At 41.4% G+C, this 23,167-nt stretch overlaps 1 long non-coding RNA gene across 1 annotated transcript in view; it reads right to left on the minus strand.

Moving 5' to 3' along the window:
• LOC138406935 (uncharacterized) overlaps window positions 1-7,893 on the minus strand; it is a 56,919-nt gene extending 49,026 nt beyond the window's left edge. The window contains exons 1-2 of the long non-coding RNA XR_011240279.1: window positions 7,761-7,893; window positions 2,611-2,697 (exon numbers count right to left, since the gene is read on the minus strand). This is a non-coding gene — a long non-coding RNA (uncharacterized lncRNA). The remainder of the gene's footprint in view (window positions 1-2,610; window positions 2,698-7,760) is intronic.
• Window positions 7,894-23,167: the final 15,274 nt, after the last annotated feature.

A 23,167-nucleotide genomic window follows, 5' to 3' on the forward strand; every position in this document is an offset into this window, starting at 1 on the left:
GCTGAGCCATGGACTTGGCCTGTGCATGAGAGAGTGTTGGACAACAGGGCTCTAAAATTTGCCAGCATCCATTTGACTGCTTGGCAGTAATACAAAGGCGATGGAGACGGGAGGGGCAGAACGAGAGGGGAGAATGAAATGGAGAAAGGAAGAGAGTCGGTGAATGAGAAACTGTCAGTGGCCGAGGAGGTAGCGGGCCGAGAGAGATGCAGGAAAGTGAAAAAATATGAGACAGAGAGAACAGTGGGTAATATCCCTTCATCTGTTCTAACCTTATGTGGGATCCTGATAGCCCATGACTGAACAGGCACTCCTCTGCCGGTTAGAAATTTACATAAAAATCAATACGTATTGACTTGCCATTAAATTTATTCCCCTTTCCCCTAAACTATTTCCCTCTTTCCTCCTTCCCTTTCTAATTCCTAATGATTGCCTTTCTGTTCAGTGGGAATTCTTCTCAAGCCTCAAAAATGTCCCTTCCTGCTCGGTTTGTACCAACTCCACCGCTCATGAAAGCAGGCAGGGGGTTGAGTGATGGCATATCAAATCCTTATCTTTTAACTGGCTCTGGTTGGTAGAAGGAGAAGAGAAAAGCTAATGAAAAGAAGGGGGGAAGTCGACCCAAAGGCTGAGTGTGGAGACAGGAATCTTGGCATGGCAGGAGAGGTTGATTTGTGTGTGTGTGTGTTTTCTTAGAGGCTTGTATAATGGCTTTGACACTGAGCCTTCTCATTGTGACCGGCAGTAGTAAGCCTCCGTGTTCGGTCACCAACCATATTTCCTCTCTGCCAGTATGAAAACTGTGACTACCAAACAACGCACCGCCCCCCCAACATTTCTGCTCGACAACAACCGCGTTTCTTCCATTTCAAAGTTTAATCAATGGATCTGCACAAGAAAGATTTTGTTTTTGAATCTCTCTCTTGTGTGAATGATCAATATCATATCTCTTACATAGCTCAAGGCTACAAACACAATGTATAACTATAAATCACTGTAATGTAATCTCCAATGACTGTCTGCAGTTGTTTTTCGTGATGATCAGGGATTGACTGTGCTGCTGTTCTTCTTCTGAACCGCTCGACATCTGAAGGATCTTTTGATTGTGGCATTGCAGAGAAGAACCCTTCCATCCATCCCAGTTAATTGGCTATGGAGCGCTGCATTTTAGAAACTCTCCAAAGCTGACAGCCGAGAAAACATGGGACTCTTTCAAATTATTTTTCTTTGGCTTATCGCTAAAAAACTTCGTTTTTTTGGTTTCTTTTTTTGATCTGGTTGCAAAAGAAAAAGACAAGGCTGCTGGGTGCATGATACCATGGAGGGAAAAAAAGTTTCTAAGATATAGTGAGCCTCAAAAAATGCTATATCAACAAAAGATTATGTTCACAAATTTGACAAGCTTTCCCGCATCCCTTTCAGAGCGCGATCAACGTGATCAAATACATCTTTTAGGAATTGGATTGGGAATACTGCTGGGTGAGCTACTAGCCAGAAGCCAGGATCAACATGAGAGGGGGGAATGTCAATTACTGAATCACACATAGTAAGAGGTCACTGTAGAGGAATGATTTGTTGGCTTGAGGGCTCAATCTCTCCATTTAAACATTATCTTCCCCCATCATTGTCCTGCACTGTATTTTTCTCCATGCACTTCCATTGTTGTTATGATTTAAAGCAATTGTGACCATGTTCGTATATGATACGCGTGACTTGCTGCAGCTTAAAGGTTTGCAGATGGCGCTTGAAGTGAAAGTGTAATGAATCAGTCTGCAGGGGATTTGGGACGACGCAGGCCGTACACAACAATCTGTCTCCTCTGACAAGACAAAAGAGCTGGAAGTTGGCACTGGGAAGCTACAAAGTGATCGCCCCTTTTGATGATAACTTGGCATGCTACAGTCGACAAATTCTACCTACATCGCCAGGGCAGGAGAAGTCATCACATAAAAGCAGATACCTAATAGACTTTTTCTTTCCGTTGCACTGTAGCCTTGCGTGGGTATCGTCTGGCCTGTGATTAGATAGTGTGCATAGCCCACTACATACACCACTGTTGCTAATTCCCACCTGAACAGAAGCTTTAGAAGAAGCAGCGTGGGAGGAAGGCTTAAAGCAGCCGTGGCAATCTAACCCGCCCAAAACAGAAAGTGTTCAGTCCTTTGCTGTCGGGAAAATGGTATTGCAGCATGTCGACGTTGGAGTCGATTTTTCCCTGCAGCCATAAGCATGCTGGAGGAGAGTCTCATGAAGATACCCAAGGGAACGTCATGACAACACAAAGACCACTACTCCCATGATGACACACACACTACAAGTCAACTATGCTTGAAAGAGACCTTCTCTTAAAAAAGATACAGGATAATCCTTCATCCGTCCCACAGTGGGACATTTGCCGTATAAAGCATTGTTACTTGTCTCTACTCATTTATGAGTCCATTTTTGGTTATACCGCAAATGATCAGAAAGTCAAAATATAGTAGAAGCATAAGTATTTTACCAAAGTCTTAGAATTATCGGATCATGGGGAAAATATTTAAATAAAAAACACCACCTGTAAATCAAGTCACAAAAAATCCCAATCCACAGATATAAATAAACTTGGCTTACCTGAAAGTTTAAACTCCACCTCTGATTCGACGCCTGTGTCTCCTACATCCTCTGTGCATCCTTCGCAGCTGGGTCGCGCACGAATGACTGAAAAGATATCACATGAGAAAAGATGTGTAAGAAAACAGATGCATGATCCATATTCACATAAATCATCACAGCATGCATGTGTAAAATACCATCAAAGAAGAGAAGAAGTTTAACATATACCATGGATATTATGAACGCATTGATTTCTTAATAAAACATATTTCCTTTCAATTTAATTCTACGATTACCTTTGTCCTGTATGCAGCACAACACACTAGAATAAATGTGCAATTATTTGGAAGGACAAGAATGTCTGAACAAGGCTGTGACTTAAGTTTCAATAATGCTGAAGGTTCTTGTTAAGAATTTTTTCTGTTCCTTTTTGTGCAGAAACCTCTTGCATAAATCAACTTTTATATGAAGTCTCAAGTTCAGACTGACTTGATTATCATGCAAACACGCACGCCGGGGACATAAAGAACAACGGGCTGCTCATTGGAATCGTAAGTCACCACACTCAGGTCTATTAAATAATTTGCATTGCTCCACAGAGAGACGGGGAAAATGGAGAAATAACGGCAACGAGAGGGAGTGATGAGTCAGATCAATATACAAAAGTGTAAGTCCAGCAAATCACTGCTCTTCAGCGCTCTGCCAGGGAACAGTATGCAGGTGTTCCATCCAAACAAATATGCAATGATAGATAATTTGTTCTCTCCTTTCTGGTTGAAAGTGCAATTGCAACAATCAGATGCTGTACAGTTTGGCTGGAATGAAAAACCCCCACCGGTTTCCATGGCAAACAACAAAGCAACATGGGACTGTGCTGGACACATGCAGCGATGCATCTGTGTGTGGCACTCTTTGTAAATCCACAGTGAGCCAGTGATCGGGGCGTAATCAGAAGGGATATACGCTTGGAAATATGAATCAATAGAGAGCAGTGTTGCAGGTTTCTGCTAAATTTCTACAGCAGCAAAACTCTCATTTTTCATTTTTTGGTTTAATTTTAGAGGTGAAGTTTGTTTGTGTATTGTACTTGAAATTGTAATTTTAACATTGTCCTGTAGATATAAACAAATATTGTGCAAATTAAATCCTACTTTAATTATTTGAAGTCGTTTCACCAGTAGTATTTTAGTGGAGAAAGCAGTTTACGAAAATATATATCTGGTGACATGTTACGTCTCACAGACATGACATGTCCCACATTCAGCCGGGAGCAGTTTCCTGCCCTGCGTGATTCAGTGTTCACCCTTTAACACAAATGTAGCAGTCATTATAAATGTCATAGGACCAGATCCATCATGGTTACATGGCATTTCAGGACTTTATAATGGTGAACAAGGCCTGATAAGCATCATGCCCAGTCTGAGGTGACATGCCCATATGACATGATGGGGATCAGCAAAATAAATGTTATGGCATCCTGCTTGGTTTGTGGAATCATATGGAATATTGGACCATCACAGCATTTCATTTCTTTTGAAAAAGGCCTAACTGTGCGCACGCACATACACACACCATCTTTTCCCTCTCCAGAATCTGCTAGGACAAGATAAGTGGGGGACTTGTAATTGTGCGAGGGTCCTCATCTCTCCACACTGGCTGATAATAGTGCTGTCAAAGCCTTGTGTTCATTACGGTGGCCTTTGTTGTTTTCCTTGCACAGTTCGGTTGACTATTTTTACCAAGATAATTCAAATGGTTTTGCTGCCACTGTGGTGTGCAACCTCCTGCAAAATAAAATAATAAATTAATTAATGAGAAAAAAATCCTCATATCTTGGAAATTAGGGAATTAAACATGAGATTCTGTTAAAAATAATCATGTTCCATATACTTGCACACATACACTTGGCATAAAGCACTGTTGAGGAACCTTGAGCCTGTTTCCTAACTTGAATGAACACTGAGTGGTGCTCACAGCATTAATGGCGATGGCCTGGACCAACTCAACTGCAGCAGCATGTGGGAGCAGAGGGATAAAGATAAACTCTGCACATTAATTTTCCTTGCATGGTGCTGGAGCTTTGTATATTTTCGTATCCCGTTATCTCTTTTGAAAAACATAAGATCTTCAAGGTTTTGCAGGTGATCATGTGGAGATGCAGATAAAGTCCAAAGTCATTTGTCTAAGGACTCAACCTGCTTGGATTTTTTTCAGCTTTTACTTCTTTGACACAATCATTCGACAAAATATCACACTGCCTTTAATGCAATTTTTAAAAACAAAGAAACTACTTAAGCAGCTATACCTTAAGGTATGAACCTCTATGAATCAGAACACTATCAGGTCCTTCTTATCCATCATATTATCCATACTTATTTCTCCTGTTAAGGTCTAAGCATGAACTCAGCTGTACACATTTCAAAAGACTTGAAGTAAAGTAATCATGATGTGAATTCAATGGAGTAAAGGACAAAAGAAAGACAGAAATCATCAGAGTCAAGAGTAAAATTTCTTAAAGCCTTGACACATCGGAGTCATAATTTTCTAGTTATCCACAGATGAATGTTCTCCTTCAACACTTTCAGGCAATTTCTATCAGGCGACAGATGTCAAGACGAGACGAAAAGTCAGCGCATTTTTAGCAATTTTCAATTTTTTTATTCACGTTTCTTCCAATTACATTTTTTTGTGTTTCTAGCTTTTGAATATAAAAGAAATGGGGAAATGTGGCTGCGTGTCCTTTAAGCTAGGCCAGCCCATCTTGTCACTCTCTGATAGAAGAGTCACTGTTGCATTTAGTCAGCTCCGAAAAAGTGCTGCACCGAGGGCGTATTATGATTTCTAGTCTTGTTATAGCGATGATGGATGAAACTTTTCGCAAGCAACCATCACCACTACCTACTCCCAAGCCTGAAACCATGTTTGGCAGCGGCTAAAACTACAAATGCTTTAATGTACTGTAGGTAGACATTCAGAAGGGAGGATTAAACCCACGGGACCAAGGAGCATCTTCCTGGTAGGAACCATTTGGACTGAGCCTGGAGTTTTTCTTCATTTCTGATGAGGGGGAGAACTTCCCCAAGTACATCCACAGGATAAAGCAAGGTTGATTTGACCACAAGGGTCCTGATGTCAGGATATAAAGGGTAGATAAAAGTGCAGGAGAAAGAAACAAGGACATTTTGACAAGAGTTTTTCAGCTTGTGCAACCTGAAATGTAATGTTTGCATAATACAATACAAGGTACATCTATTGAAAATGTGCAAAGTCATTCTCTAAATCCCTTTTTGGACAAATTGCTTTTTCTGTTCAGTGATCAATACGCTCACTCTGTGTCCACACAACTCAAAATGGATCATTGGTAATGGTATTGTGTTTTGTGCATTGTTTGGTGTCTTGTTCCCTTGTTGGGTTTAGGATTTGGGCTGTTCGGAAAAATATTGTCAGAGGGATATTTGTGTATTTTAAAGGTCCACCTAGGGATGGGGATTGCAAAGTACCTCAGGCTACAAATGAAATGGTACCTGTATACAAACACACTGCTGGTGAGTGCCTCTTGCATTAATTCGTACAATTTATTTAAAAATGGCACATATATTGACCATTGGGAACACCAAACACGTCTTGAGCAGATAGCAAGATAGCCTAAGCTGTGAAACATGTAAATATTGGATCACAGTGTATTTTATTTGTTAAATTGCTCAGGAACCTGAGCATAAAGAGCTGACTGGATTCACATTTCTGGAACTTTCTCAGTTAGTACATGATCCCTTTTGTTTTGGCTCAGTACAGGAAATTTAAATTGGTGTAAAAAGCATTTGTTGAGGCTTCTTTCTTGTTCAAACTTTAGGTAATCTAACAGATCGCATTAGGAAAAGAAGTATAACAAGTGTGGAACAGCCACGTTTAGAAAAGGGTGTTGTCAGAAATTAAACGGCACTGAAGCAGTAAGTGCACAGGCTTTAGTCCTTTCAAAGACAGCACTGTTCTTAATTCATGCCAAATTGTCAGATTAAAAAGAGAAAAAGACAATCAAAGAGGAAAATATACCGACACACAAATCCAAGTGCAATTAGATTTTTTTTCCCCACAAGTTAAATTTCTGTCCCCACACCTCACCTCCAAATCCCTTCCAATTGTCAACCTTATTCTCACGCCTCCCACCACCTTCTCCTTCCTCTTTCTCAGAGACTGAGACGTACTGACGAGGAAAATAAGCCAGAGAACCCTTAAATGATTGGATTATGTGAGGAAAGACTGTGCCATAGGTAAGAACAAGAAACACCTAAGCATTATCCTCACTCCATAAACGCTGCGAGCAAGTGAGTTGCTGTTACGCGTCTACTTCTGTCACGATCAGACCCCCTCTCTCTTTGCTGTTCTCACCCAGTCTGCAGTGAGAAAAACTCCTCCGGGAATCAATCCCCTGCAAATATGATTAAAGCACCGAGCCATCATTTGGCCCACAGGGCATAGCGGCCAAAGTAGTGAAGCTGTGGATGTACGTGTGTGTGTCGATGTCTGTTTGTCTCTCTGCGACATGTGAGACTCTAGTCCTCTATCCCAGGAATGAAAGGGGCGATCCCATTCTCTTTTTGCAATTCAGCTGGGAGGGTAGGCCATGACCAATCACCCCCCCCCCCCCCCCCCCCCCCCCCCGAAGCAGAAGCATAGAGGAATCTGCATTAGTGTTAAAGGGGCATGAGTCTAGTGGAACAAGGCTTTATACAGTGGTTGACTTGTTGCTATATGTGTTCCTAATCACTCCCGGTTTCCTGTGTAAAATGGCAAATGCTCTGTATTTACACGTCACACTTTCCCATTCACCTGCTCACATACATATAATTAATGCTATACTCATACCATAGCATTAATTATACTCTGCCAGCACAGTCAATCTGGGGTTCAATATCTTGCAGAAGGACACTTCAGCACGCAGAATGGGATCAAACCACCAACCATGTAGTTAGTGGACGACCCTCTTGATCTCCTGAGCCACATCCATCCACTGCAGTGTGTGCTACTGCTCTATAAATCCACACATTTTGCCTGAGCAATCGAGGCTCGGTTTTTCTATTCCCAACATTTTTCCTAATCGGACAAAACAACTCATGTCAGGACTAGTAACACACGAATGTAGACAATGGATGTCTTTGAATGAGACTCACAGGTTTAGCTGGTGACAGGTGAGCAGTCCCATCAGGCAGAGGTATCCACAAACACAGAGGGAAAAGTTAAAAGAAAGATAACTGAGAGAAACACATGAGGAATAAACAGAGTAAACTCACTGATAGAAGACAGGGACTTAATGAGGCATTAACTCAACTCAGGTGTGACACATTAGCACAGGTGCAGGAAGAAGCAGGGGGAATTAGAAACAGACAGGAAGTCAAGTAAGAGGCAAATGCAAGGAATAAACAAAGTAAAACAGGAAAAGCCAAGTGCAAAGAAACTATATCAATATAAAATATCTAAACACACAAAACTAGCCTATTATTATTGTGAGTCCAAATGTAATGTCAAAAAGGTAAAAAATCATGACAACTCCACTATTACTATTATTATTATTATTGGTGTCATATTATTTAACGAGTATTTATTATCATACTACTATTACATATATTATATACTACTATTAGTGCTGCTGTCGTTCCTGCTTTTGTTAATATCATTATTTTCCAGGAGAAAATATTGCTGCTGCAGAAATGGTTTTCGCTGTGTGCACATTATCTTTAGTTATGGAATGAAAACTTACATCCATGTAATTCGTCAGTGTAATTGTGCATATTAAAAAACAAGACAATTAGAATTGCTCTGCATTTTAAGCATTTAATTTGTAATGGAAATTCGGTCATTTTAATTATTTATATAGTTTTCATAACAGATATTCTCTCTCTATGTTTTTATCTATTATATTAACATATGTACAATTTTCTGGAGGATTTTTTAGTTTTGTATTTTATTTTATTTTTTTATCATACTGGTTGCTTCCACACATATTTAATGTGTTGTGTGCATTATTGTTTATGTATTTTGTAGTAATATAGAGTGAACAAAATTAAACAAAACTAAATCTATAAGTGTCACCATTATTGTTGTGATTATAACAGAGCTCAAATTTGATAATTACTGTTCCTGGTCTCTCCACCCATGTCCCCCCCGCCAGTCGAGTTTGGAGGTTTCATCCTGTTAAAGGGCAGTTTTGTCTTTTTCTCCATAGTGGCCAAGTGTGGGCACTGTGATGTTTCCCCATAAAATTGTAAGATCTCAACCCTCACTATGTAAAGTGTCTTGTGATCCTTACAAATAAAATGGAATTGAAGTACGCAGAGTATTTTGGTCTTTTTCCGTTGGAGCAAAGGGCCACATGATGGCAGAGGGCTAGAGAGACAGATGGAAGCCGAGGATCTAAAAGGGGCTTGATGCATCTCAGAATGTCACATTAAATTTCTTGGGCCATTTGGGGAAATGAAAGGGGCTTCGGTGTGGAAATGAGGGGAATTACAGCCATTCCTTCCTCTTCAAAGGAGACCTACTGTACTCTGGCGCTACTTAAATGTGGAGCTCCTTTTGCCATCTGTCTGATGTACAGAGGGAAATTTCACTGTGATTGACAGCATTGGGATTCTTTTTCTCTTGATAACTGCGATCATAAGATGGAGAGAAGAAGAGAGCTCGGCTGTTGACTGCAAGGTCGGTGACAGACTTGTCACGACGACGATCCAATGAGAGAGAAAAACCACATTATTGGTGACATATCATTTTGTCTCAGTTTAAACAGCTGCTGCACATTAAGCAAAAGAGATTACACAAGGGCTGACTGTCATCTGAATGAAAGGAGACAGGTTTCTTGCTGTTTTTACCGTATGTATGTATTAAAGGAAACTGATCCAGGGTTTCTGACAACAACATGCATGTCAAGGGTTTTGTGCACATGTTTGAATTTCTTCCTTTCAGTAGACCTGTACAAATACGGGAAAGAAGTGAACGCAGATACCCGACACAGGGCTCCATCCGTTTCTGTATACAAATTCAACATTGGACATAAATGAGCCATAACACAAATTAGCCTTCTTACTAGCAACTAGCCACAAACACACACACACATACACACATTCATTAATCTGCTCCGACTGCCTTAACCAAGCACATTTTTAAATACCTATATAGTACTGTATAGATAGTACACTGAGCACTTTGTCTTGCTGGCAAAGAATTGCAAGGACATACACTCTATATCAAGTTAATATGAGTGGGAGTTTGATCTCACTGTGGATAGGGGAAAGGCACAAGTGTGCACGCCTGACAGAGACAATCTCACCACTTACTTTACTCCGTGTTCTTTATGACTGTTGATGAAAAGGCCTGTGAATTTGTCCTGATGTGGCAGCAGCTAGAGTCAGTAATGAGTCAGACCGGGCTTGCTCAGATGCAAAGATTAGAGCAGCGCAATCAAATGTCGATCTCGTTCTGCTAAGCCACCCCCCGACCCCTAAAATAACCGGTTGAAGCCGTCAAAGTTTGCACTATTCAGTATCAGCTTTTTTTTTTTTTTTTTTTCTCTGTGTAGCTGCAAATAAAGTCAAGACGACCTGGCCCCTGCTGGACTGCCGTCTTTTTTTTTTTTTGGACATTTTAATTATAAATGACATTTGCTGAGTCGTGGAGCTGCTCGATAACTGCCAGAAGATGACGCACACTGCTCTTTCAAATCGGTCAATCAATCACCCTTGTATCAATGCCATTTTTTTGTATTAGTGTCATTTTCGTCTCTTCTTGCTTGGAATATGTATCTCAGGAACTTTAATTTGGAGTGAGAGTGAAGTTGTGCACTGACCAGATTTTTCGTCTGCATGCAGAAACAGTCCCTTCCCTCTAATCCGAGCGACAAACCTGCATATAAACACACTTGGCAGCGCTCCTGGACCGCCCTCCCTGCCAGGAGCTTTGAGGACACAGGGCCAGCCGGTTACGATTAGACACAGTGACACGTTATATAAATATATATTTATAGAAGCCAGGTTCACTTATCAATAATGCATAAATAATTCATTAGGGCATTCAACCCCTTCTCCCCTCCAGCACAGGCCAACGCTGCACAGATAATATCTCTATTGGCTGGCGGTGCTTTAATTGATGGTTGATGTGACCACTGAGATCAAGGAAGGAAGGAAGCAGGCAGCGGAGGGGAGGATGAGGCAGAAGGTGGAGATGCAGATAAGGGGATGTGTGCTGACTCAAGCTTGGTTTTAGTGCGGCATTAAGACTTTACTGTCTACGGATAGTACAGCGGTACTGTATCACACCTTGTATCACAACTGGTCGATAAAAATGTGTGTTGCCTTCAGAATTTTAAAGATCAACTCATAAAGATGGAAAAATCGCCCCAAAAAGTTTAAGCTAACAACTGAAGGACAGATTGTTACTCAGCGGATATGAGCTACTGCAATTTTAATCATGAGTAAGGTTAAGATACTCGAGTAAGAACAGTTTAAGGTTTTATTAAAAAAACACTTTGGCAATTTAGTGTTTTCATAACTTGAGTTTTAAGGCCAGTTCACTGAGTGGGTACCATTTGCCAATAAAAGTGTATTTTGTATTCCATTCTTTCTTTTTTCTAACCCTACCATGCATGTGCTGTATTCGGTCAGGAACATTTCTTGAGAAGGCTCTGAGAGTGTTTACACAAGAGGAACAATGACCCATGTCCTACCTCTCTACTATTGCAGCTGCTGGAAGGAGAAGTACAGCGTGAGTTCACTTCTGGGGAAACTCTTTCAGCCTAAAGTTACGCTATAGTACTGTACGATGCTGTCTGTTGTTAGATTCCATGTGTCATTCTGTTTGACTATGGTTTTTTTGAATCATCCATCCTGGAGCCAATCCCAGCTGACATTGGGGCAAGTGGCAGCGTCGCTCTTGCATACACAGCTTTGGTCAATGTAGAGTATCTAATTAACCCCTGATCTGCATGTCTTTGGATGGAGTAACCCATACACACACACACACACACACACACACACACACACAGGGAGAACATGCACACTCTACATGGGAGGGGATTTCAACCAGCACCAGCGTCACTGATGCCCTTCCCACTGCAAGCTAAACCCCTTTATTTGGTCCATAATTACATTGAGTCTGGTCTGTCTTTGTTTGTTTGCTTTTATTTCCATGCCCTGTGGCAATACACCAGATTGCCTGCCCCGAACATGACTTTGGAATTGCCACTGTGCGAAGTCAGCGCCACTGCCGGTGTCCATCAAAAAGAAATGGGCCTTAAATCTGTGTTTCTTTGCTTTCATTAAACTCCTTTTCATATCTTAGCAAAACCTCCACTTGAGAGAAAAAACACCTTTGCAGTAAAGCCCGGCTTTATATTATGTTACAGGACGGGGTTTATTGCTTGAAGATTGCAGCAGATCCCCCGAGGGCCTAATTACAACTATCAAAGCAAAAATAATGGGCGAGGTATCAAACGGCAAACGCTCAATCAAGGACATATGGTGAGTGTGAAGGTCAAATGTCCTGTCATCTAGCATCTTATCATTCCCGTAGCCACAGCATGTATGTTAACGAGCACATATTCGTGGAAAGAGGGTTTTTATAAGCCCTGCTATCTATTCTGATTGTGTCACTCTCTCTCTCTCTCACACACACACTCACACACACACATCATCCCACCCACCCGCAGCTGTCTCCACCTTACTGCATCTAGAGCAGGACAATTAGTAATCCATCACCGCTGTTTACAGTCTGGGTGGTGGGTGCTCCGGAGAGGCATGGATGAGATGTGGGCGAGGGCGAGCGAGTTGTGTGGAGTGTGTGAAAAGGGCTGACAGGGAAAAAAAGGAGAGAAAGAGGAGCAGAAGGAGCTATGTGAGGGGACAGAGAAATATAAGTAAACAAGGGTAAAAGGACGGTAGGGACGAACTACTCCAACTCTTTCACCGCGACTGTGTGTGTGTGTGTGAATGGTCGCTGTACAGAGAGAGGTGCATGTATGAGTGTGTGATGTATGAGTTTGTGCATCCAGGGAACAAGATGGAAACTGTAGGAGGGGGAAGGAAGAAGCAACGAGAGGAAAAGGGAGGAGGGACCACAGGAGGGATGAAAAAGGAGCCCACTAGATGGCACTGTTGTGTGGTGAATCTAAGTCTCTCTATCCTCTTCTTTATCCCCACTTTCTCTCCTCCCTTTTCTAGGTCTCTGTTTCTATCTCATGTTGTCTCTTCGACTCCCCCCTACTTCCCTCTCCCCATTTTTTTCCTACCTCCCTCCCCTGCTCACTCCTTCTCCCTCCTCCTCTCTTTCCCTCGTTCTGTGCGCAGCATGTATGATGGAGCCAGTAATACAGCTGGGAATTGAACACACAGAACTGTAGTGTTCCCTGAATCAAAAAAAGGTGCTTGAGAAACCCAGAAAGCTTATTCAAGGACAATGTCTGTTTGTTTAATTGACTGCCACACTGCCACACACAATATACACACGGATGCACTTATTCATGCTCACACATTTGCATGCGCATTAACATTTGTGAGCAATCACCCCCACAAACAGCCTCAAACTCATCTGTATGAAGGATTCTAGCTGACCTATTTCATTGGCAGCAGAAAGGTGAGAGGCCGAGGATGATGAGTGCACAGACGATAACCTGCTAATCATGGAAGAGGCACAATGTCTTGCAGAGGCAAGATGTGTGAAAACGCAGCAGCCAGGTGCAGAGGGCGGGCGTGATGGGGCAACAGATCACCAAGGCCATGATTAACAGTTTCTCTTGAGGTGTCAGGTGAGCACGTCAGGCACCGTCCTTTCAAGAACGGCGATGACAATCAGCCCTCTCGCCCACCTTTTGATGTGATTCTGAAGCCAGGTCTTTACATAGCAACAGCAGCCAGCAGGCATCAATCGATGTGTAACGGTCAGTGACATTGTTTCTCGGTTTATTGGTCGTTTCAGACACAAGCAGCGGTTATGGCAAACGAGCAGAAAATAAACTGCAGAAGGAGCGAAGAATGGCAGCATTACAGAACAAAGATATACGGCGTCCACATGATTAAAAAATACAGAAATACAGCTTACACAACTTAATATGCACGTTATTTCTTTACTTATGCAGCCAGGATATGATTGGTCTTTTATACATATTATTATTATTATTATTATAATTATTATTCATGTACATCCTTCTCTGTTTTAACTCTTGGTCCCTGCGATACTCTTGGTCCCTTTCTAAATTTCATTAACAATGCTAGAGTCTTCGGTCCCAATTGGTCCAGGCTGACATGTTGTAATTTTCTAATGGCATTCAGGGACCCCAGAGGTTTAATCCTAGTATTTCCAGAAATTCTCTTTCTTCACCATTTTTTCACAGCTGATAAGAGGAGCCCTGTACTTTATTCTCCTCTTTGACATTTTTGGCACTTTAACTCTCCGTTCGAAGTCCTGCTTTCATTTTACTTTAGTTTCCTTTTTACTTTTATCTTTCAAGATTTCCTTGTAATCGCTTACCGGGCCTATTCTCTAGTTTTATTTTTGCAACGTTGTTATTTTTCCTTATGCTGCGTTTGCATTTTGATCTGTGGCTGAAACAAATCTCCACTCCTACGTATACAGAAACTAGAAAGAACAGCACCATCCTCCAACTTCTTCCCATCTGCAAAGCACCATCATCAACCCCTCATTCCCCTTACAAATGTAGAATACGGCTAATGCTTAAAAATCCTAAAGATTAAGGCTTAAATTAAAATTATTTGTTCCATCCCTTTTATTTATCTGATAATATATTTAAATATAGGCCTAAGCAACATCCCTCTATTTCTGCTGCTAGAGTTAAAGTGGTCCTAAGAGCATAAGAACCATTGAAATTCTAATTATGTGTTATGGCCAAGGTCGTGATGGAGATTTCAGGTTATTACCAGATCTCAGGTTGGATAGTTCTCATTCTTAAATGTCTTTTAGCCATTATTTAAAAAGGCAATAGCTACTATTTGCATTACGAATTAGCTTTGTTAGGAATAAGCATCATACATATTTATGGGCAAGTGAAACTGGAATGACCTGTAATTTATCCCTTCTCATACAGTACCATTATTGTTTTTTGCTGCTGGATCAAATCTTATTGATTCTGTTGCATCTAATTGATGATTCTGTCCCTTTCACTTCCAGAGAAAGAGGCTTTACACAAAACATCAGCCACCCACTCCCAAGGAAAGCCCTCCAGATAGTATCCCTATACATCCGCATTCATTTGGAGCCTCGGATCCTTCCTGGGACTTTATCATTTTGATAGAGGATAAGAGCTGCATGGAACCCCTCGACGACAAAGCAGAGTAGTCCTTTGGCAAACTGTATGTCTAGACATCTAATTCAAATATGACTGTGTGAGTGATGGCTTTGCCACTGGATGAGATTGAGTGCAGGGGAGATTTTTTTTTTTTCTTCTTCTTCTGGCTCTCCAGACAACTAAAATTGAGGAATAGGCTCTGTGACAGATTAGGATAACAGGGACAGATACCGTCAGCACCTCACCCTGGGTAGGAATCCATATCTCGACATTTTTTTTTGTCTGTTGGTTTCAAATTTTCTCCCTGGGATTATAATTATCATTGAGCTGACAGTTGTCCTCATGCCTTTTCAGAGTCTCTGCTTTGCTAGCTGTGTTTACCTCTCGCTCCCTCTCAGCTTCCTCCTCCTCTTCCTCCTCCTCTTCCTCCTCTATGGAGCCAAGTACAATCTAAGATTGTTTACAAACAATCTGTAACAGAAACCTATTTTCATTCCACCCACAGCTCTGAACCACCATCACAGACGGATCTGATAAAGTAGTTCAGCTGAATCATGAATGTTTGAATAAAACCAACCAACAACCCGTATTCAGGCTCTATCTGCGCGGCTGCTTGTGAGTCTCCAGTTCAAGTCAGTCTAATCTCCAGAGCCCATCGAGAGATTGCTTATTCTTCTTGACTGGAGTGATTTTGGTCCTAGGGGCAAAACCTGTGCTGAGAACAGCACATGAAAAGAGTACCTGCTGTGAGGTTTCGAGAACTCATGAGGTACTGGAGCAACAGGAAAAGCAGCATTATACAAGATGCAATTTCAGCTCTTATTTTGTATGTAAGCATTTAATTAGAGGTTAGAATCATAGCTTGTAAGGTCTTTCATGATCTTAGTAGTGAATAATATAAAGCACCATACTTATACTTGCACATAGCAACTTATTTCCGTTAAGATATTTTATTTTATTTCATTTTATTTTATTTTACAGCTTTGATTGTAGAAAAGGGTGCATATTCAATAAAATAAGGAGTATACAAACATGGACGATGGACATGGCAGCTGGTCAGTTTGTGTCCAGATTATATTCAGGGTCATTGCTGAATAGGGGCAGGAAGTGGGGACACAACATCCATCTTTATGTACAGCCTACGTTCAATAACAACATGCTGAATACCAGGTAGATTATAAAATTTGAGTTGAGTCGCAGGGGAGGCCACAAAATAACCTTGGAGACAAATTCATTCTCTTGTTTGTAATGTACAATGACAAAATAACAAGTTGCCTCACTTATTCAAGATAGTAGCGTATTGTGAAAAGATTTTGTTGGAATGATAAATACATTGAGGTAAATTTCATCTGCACAACAAGCTTGATAAATGAAACATACCTAATTCGTCTTTATTGTTCCTTCACTGGTTTTAATTGATTTCGTTGTCATGACTCAGACACAAACAATTCAAATTCAAGATAGTCTTAATGGGAAGAGCTATCGGGACTGAATCCCCCTTCATGGTCACAAAATTTAATCGAAGAGACGTTTTTTCCAACATTTATAATGTGTGGCTGCTACGTATAGTGCAATGCACCACAGTTCCGGTAAAAGATGTGAGCATATTGCTCGAGAATAATGAGCGTAGCTAAATGCACAACAGCCAAAGCCCATTAATGTAACACCCTGACTCCACAGCTGTGATTTCCTTCCTGCTCTGGCACTAAAAGAGGTACCAAACTGACAAGGTCAACTAGTTGCGAGTTCATCACACAGTCGGCGTGGTCAATTTTAAATGCCGGAATGCAAAGCTGGCAAACTGCTGTCGCAATATATCACAAAAAAGGAAGAAATGAGATCACACGTCCCAACTTTTCTGAAATCCTAACCTTTTAATATGCTTTCTGATATTAGCAAATGATGTTGGCCCTGAGCCCAGTTCCCTGTCTGTGACCATAACTCTGTAAAATCCACCTCCCTCCTGAGGTTACAAGCGTTTCCATTCCACTTGACGCTCCTCAGGTTAATGCAGCTGACACGAGCAGAGAGTTACTGCACCTGAAAAAGCCCATATTGCATAGGACGCTGGTCATGACACAGCTGGGTATGCAACTTTCCTTTCCACTGTAGAGTCAAATTATCTAGTATTTGTTTCTGCTGTAATATCTAAGACTCTGAGTCATGTCCATCAGTAGCAGGTCAAAGGTCATTAACTGTGCTGTGCTTTAATATTTATATAAGATGTAGCCTGACAGCTTGGATGGATGAGACCCCCTGGAACTACAAATGAAGAGATCTCTTCATGTGTTCATGTGCAGTATTCTACTGACATTACTCATTCATTCTTTGATATCCATTGCATGAGTCACAGATATATTGGAAATGGCTGCTTCCTCAACCATTTCAAAATGGTGGTTTCACAAATGTTTCTCCCTTCATGCATTCATCCGTCCCAGGTGTCCCCCCTCTCTGTTTCCTCCCCAATGGGTTAAATACTCCTCTCTCCACAGAGTTGTAAGTAGCCCGCTTGGTCACCCAGGGTCAGCCCCGGTTTGTTGATTTAATCCTTGTCTGATGTTGTCTCAGCTCACAGCCGACTGCAGCGCCGGCCGAGCGGGCCTCTCTGTTCTGCGGTCTGATAACACCTCTCTTCAGAGCCCTGCTGCTCTGATCTGAAAGCTGATGAGAGGCAGCCACACTGAGGGTGCCGGTGTTTACCGAGGGAAGCTTTAAGATCTGGCACCCAACTGGGTGGAGTGGGACGGAGGGAAATGGAGCAAGGTTAGGAGTACAGTTGAACTGACGCAAATATGTTTGCATTAAAAACTGAAAATAATAAGCTCCACTGACTTCCTAATGTCTATTCAAGCATCAGCAGCATATAAATTCACGGTAACACTTTAGTTTAGGGAACACAATGTTAGCCACTAATACATGAGTAATAAGTGTATGTGTTAATGATCAATAAGATCTGCATTAAGCATCACTGCATATGTGTTAGGTATTTATTCAACAATTTCTTATTCTTACTGAATAGGTCATTTATTCTTGACAAACCCTTAATAAGCAGCTAGTTAGTCTTGAGGTTAAGTTGCTGATATATAGTATGGATCAAAGTAGACTCCTAATACATTGTCGCAATACGTTGCTACTCTGTCTCAATTGGTAGTATATTAAGACAGTGTATAAGGAGTCTATAGCCTCTTTATTTTGACCCATACTAAATACTAATAACTTACGATCATGGCCAACTAGTGGCCCTCTAAGGATTTACCAAGAATAAACCAGTTGTTAAGCAAAAATAAGAATGTGTTCAATTGAGACCTAATACATGTATTAGGTCTCAATACATGTATTGAGACCTATGCTTAAGCATAAAAACCTTAAGCATAAGGTTTTTATGCTTAATAAAAACCTTACTAAGCACTTATAGATATCCTTAGTAGTTATGTATTAATGACTAATATTGTTTTCCCTAAACTAAAGTGTTACCAAATTCACATATATAAAACCACTTACATCCTCTGTGCTATATAATTTGCTGATTAAGTGGGGCTATTAGCTTATGCATGCAGCTGCAGCATGCAAAAGCACAACTTCTCAGATTACAACGCTCCCATTCCTCTGTATAAATAGATGTATGTTAGCATCATGTGTGACTTTGGAAAATGCAATCATGTCATATAGGTGAATTATTCATGATGCACTCCACTCTGAAGCCTAAACAAAAATATGAAATGTTGCTACTTCAGAGCAGTATTATTCAAAGTTATTCAAAGTAAATATTTCACTTACTTTACTCACACATATACAGTATATACAGTATATACAGTATGCCACCCAGTGCATCTGCAGCCCTCTGGCCATTGAGCAGCTCTACTGGAGAAGAGGATTAAATGCCTTCCTCAATGGCATCTCAGAGGCAGTTGTTGAGGGAGGACAGAACATTAATCATTCTCTCCATCCAGATTCCACCAGCCTGTCTGAGGATCTGAACTGGCAACTGTTTGGTCACATGGAGCAGTGGAGTCTATTAGAGTGAAGACTATTCCTTGAGCATTTGTCAGAATTGTCACTGTTCTGCGTATGTGCATGAGTGAAAGCTCAAGTTCAACGCCGTCCTGATTAAGCATGCGCATGCTTCTCTGTCAGTGTGTGTGTGTGTGTTAGTGCATAAGTGAGTGTGTGCATCCCTTCATTTTGGTAATGGAAATGCTGGGAAGCCTTTAGTAGTTGCCACTGGTAATGGAATGAGAACATATGTATAATTTAAGGCTCTGCTACAGGCTCCCAATGGAGCCAAGGCGCACACACACCCACCCAGACACACAAATCCACATATCCACCAGCAGCTTAATCACTGGCAGTGTTTCTTCATCTGAGTGAGTGAAAGTGGCACTAATACAGCGATGTAGTTTCAGTTCTCTTAAAGTCCCACCAAATATCCCTCTCTGCTTGTTATTCTGCCACTTGGCCTAGATGAGTCAAGACTGCATCGTGATAATGTGGAAACGACACGGTGAAAGCAGAGTGCGGCTCACTTTGCGAGCAGAGCGGGGAGCATTATGGGAGAAGGGAAAGTTCGGGGCTCGCACACACTCGTCCTATTGATCAGGGAGGTGTGTCAAACGCAAATGTTTTCAAGCCTGCAGATGGGTTACAGAGGAATTGGCGCCATTCTCGCTTTACATTTGTCGACTGGAACCGTGCGAGTGTGTGTGCAAAACAAGCACGGTTTCATCAAGACCTTTATCCCCCAAATGTCAGTGATGCCTCCTGGCTTCAAGCTGTAATGCTGTGAGTGTGTGTGACTCTCCCTCCTCTGGTTCTGCTTCTGAAGATCTTTCTTTTCTCTGAATTAAGATGATTCTGTTTTCTCTGATTTGCCATTTGAAATTATATAATCACAACACACACAAATCCATGCAGAAGAAAGAGGAGCTAAAAGACTGAACATCATGGATACAAAACCTCTGTGCTACATGTGAAAATCGACAACTATTTGCTGACATATTATCCCTAAAATAACGTCTTAAGGAGTTTGTTATGCTGCAGCCATTTGACAAAACAAATAAATAAATACATTTGGTAAATTATTCAGTTACTGCCTGTTTCCTGCTATTTACACTTGACAAAAGATGGCCAACATTTTCAAGTTTGAAAATAAGTAACATGAGGCTTCACATACATATTGCATCACCTTCATTTCAGACAATACGCTCGCAGCTAGCTCACTGAAGTCAAGGATAAATGATTGGCAGTTGGCGGAAAGTGAAAAGGAGTTGGAACCATTCAAGTTAAGCTTTTAATCTTATTCTTCTAAGCTCGTCAATTTAATACAACTGAATGGGACGGCTGGGATTCAGAGCTGTAAAGAGGCTTGTCCTGTCAATGTCACATCATGAATGCATCTGAAAATTAAAGAGTTGGGTTAATATACTAATAATGTGAATCATTTATTAAATGGTAGCTAAACAGGCATATTTCTCTGTCAAATTAGATTTAAAAAACTAAAGCCATTCATGTTTATTCAGAAAGCTTTCATCATTTGATTATTTGGATGTAGATGCAGGATATGATTCTAATCAACCTTGTTACAAATTGAGTTTCTTAAATGGGTCAGCTTTTAACTCTGTTGCCTATGAGTAGGTGTTTAGTTTAAAGAGGCATAGAGGTAAATTTGTCTGATCTACTAAGCCGGCCACATGGCTTTCATACTGCTGCCATCCGAGCCAGTAGCCAGTCAGATTTACCTTTAGCCGCAGCATTATTTTTATTAATTATTTTACAATGTACTTTGTGAATAACTTTGTAACCTTGTTTAAATAAGTGCTATATCATTATTATTATATGTAATTGGCCTGAAGCTGAATATATAGAAAATCCTCCTCAAATCATTCACCTTTATCTGTACATATAAATAGCAGCAGTGCATATGAAAAGGGGTCCTATGTTGCAAAACAGCAACATTGCAAACCAGACCAAAGAATATATATGTCAATAAATAAAATATTTTGTTGCTATCATTTGTCGACAAAACGCTCTCCTCATTGTGTCACTCTTCACCCCTTAATTGGTATTTGCCAAAAGACATTTCAAAACACATTTGACTGTCATATCATTAACACAAATACTGTTTCCTCCTGTTTTTGTATGCAATTTGCATTTGATTTGCACCATCAAGCTATAATTTACACATCCTGTGTGTGTGTGTGTGTGTGTGAGCTTGTTGCAATATGACGCAGGCTGCCAAGCGATGACTCAGGACATCATAATGACTACGCTGCATTGTGGAGAATTGCCTTCTGCTCTCCCCCTGAACAGCTCCATTGTGTCTTGTCTCCAAACTCCTTGCTTGTCCCTCGCTTGACAGGCAATTCAGATTCCCAACAACAGTCCACAAAAGGGCCACATCGCATACAAGGCGACTATCCTCTTTTCTTTTTGCCCCTTTCTTTTTCTCTTTTTTGTGTTTTAAAATGAAGTGTGAGAATGCAATCATCACGGCTCTTCCAGACGCAGGCAGACACTATGGAATAGGACAGTCCCTGGCATGTTTATGGAGAACTCTTCCAGACGATGGCGAGGGAGAGGGCACCGAGTGGAGTGAGGAGATAAAGAGACACATGGAGATGAGAGAGGGGCAAAGATAGAGAGCGAGGAGAAGGGGGAGAGATGGATGGAAGATGATGAGTGCAGGGGAGTGATGGATGAGTGGACGAGATAGACTGAGGGTGGGGAGAAAGCATCCCATCCACTGCTGTGGCAACCCCAGACTATGTCATTTCCTTCAGGCTCGTGCTGCTGATGCCCCCCCCCCCCACAGAGCCCAACACACACTCCACCCACCCTCATTCATACAGACACACACCCCTTCTCATTCTATTAATCTCCCCTCTCCCTCCTCTGCGTAAGCATCAACTCCCCCTCAAGACTGATTATAAAGGTCTGTGTGTTTGCACGCGTCTGCACAAGAATGTATGTGTGTGTGTGTGTTGCATGAGTATTTTTTTCGATCTCCAGTTTTCTATTTCTCCCATTTGTTTCCCCCCCCCGCTCATTGCAGACACTTGCTGTAATAAAGTAAATGAGGTTGGGAAATGGCAAGACTCAAGGTGATATTTCAGCAAGCCACTCCCCAGCAACAACACTGTGGTGGAGGCAGCTGAGCATCTGAATGAGGTGTGAGTGTGTTTGTGTGTGTGTGTGTGTGTGTTATGTGCACTGAACTGGAGTGTAGTATTTGCAGGAGCTTGTTTTATGTGCATGGAGAGGCAGCATGCCCACACCTAAATGCCGGAGCCCTCCTTTATCCAGACAAGTGATCTGCTTCTTTTTTTCTCTCCTCTTATTACACATAATAAGTCTGTCACTTGAAAACTACGTTGACTCAAAGAGAAAAATAAAATCAATACATGTGCAGAAGGAGCATCTGTTTTTGGACTTGTGGTGCCGTCTCTCCCTATAAAGCACAAAGACCTGCGGCATGGAGGAGGTACATCAGGCCGGGGTGGCGGTGTTCACAAGCTACCTGTGCACAGCTGAGGGAATCACTTAAGCTTGAATCATCTATGCCACACACACTACATCCTAACACAAGGAGTTAGGCCAACATCAAGCGCTAAGTACCGAGTAGCTGTTATATAATGAAAGCAAAAATATTGAAGCTCTCCTTCGATATTTACCACAGCGCCCTCCCACCATCTTTTCTCGTCTAGCACTGGCGTCTCTGGTACAGTGAGACAATTTATTATGGAGCTGACTTTTATTGTTCCTCTGCTGAATGCCTGTGAGGACGCAGGAAGTGTTTGCTGGGAGCTAATGCCAGCAGCAACAACTGCAAGGGCTGAAATCGAGATGCAATTTGAGCCTTGATGGATATCCTGATATAATCTTTATATATAAATATATAGATGTGTATGTGTCGTTTGTACAATTTAAGGGTCACTACATAAATTCATCGCACCTCTAAGCCAGTGTAAACAGTTGTATTATAATATGTCACCTGGGAGCTTTACAATGCCAAACAGCTCCGTGTTTCTGATATATGCAAGTAACCGAAGGGCAGACTTGAGATATCATGTTCAATAGGCCAAAAATGTGTTTATGAAGCCACAGTGACCTTGACCTTTGACCTATGACTACCAAGTTCTAGCCCACTTAATGTTTGTACCAAATTTGAAGAAATTCACTCAAGGCGTTCTTGGGATTTTCTGTTAATACAAATGGGATGGACGTTCAGACGTACAATGCCTCTTGCCACTGGCTGACGCTGACATAAATATTATTTTGGAGATGTCTTCAGAG

This window comes from Paralichthys olivaceus, chromosome 24, assembly GCF_024713975.1.
Source record: "Paralichthys olivaceus isolate ysfri-2021 chromosome 24, ASM2471397v2, whole genome shotgun sequence".
In the NCBI taxonomy this organism is placed as follows: domain Eukaryota; kingdom Metazoa; phylum Chordata; class Actinopteri; order Pleuronectiformes; family Paralichthyidae; genus Paralichthys; species Paralichthys olivaceus.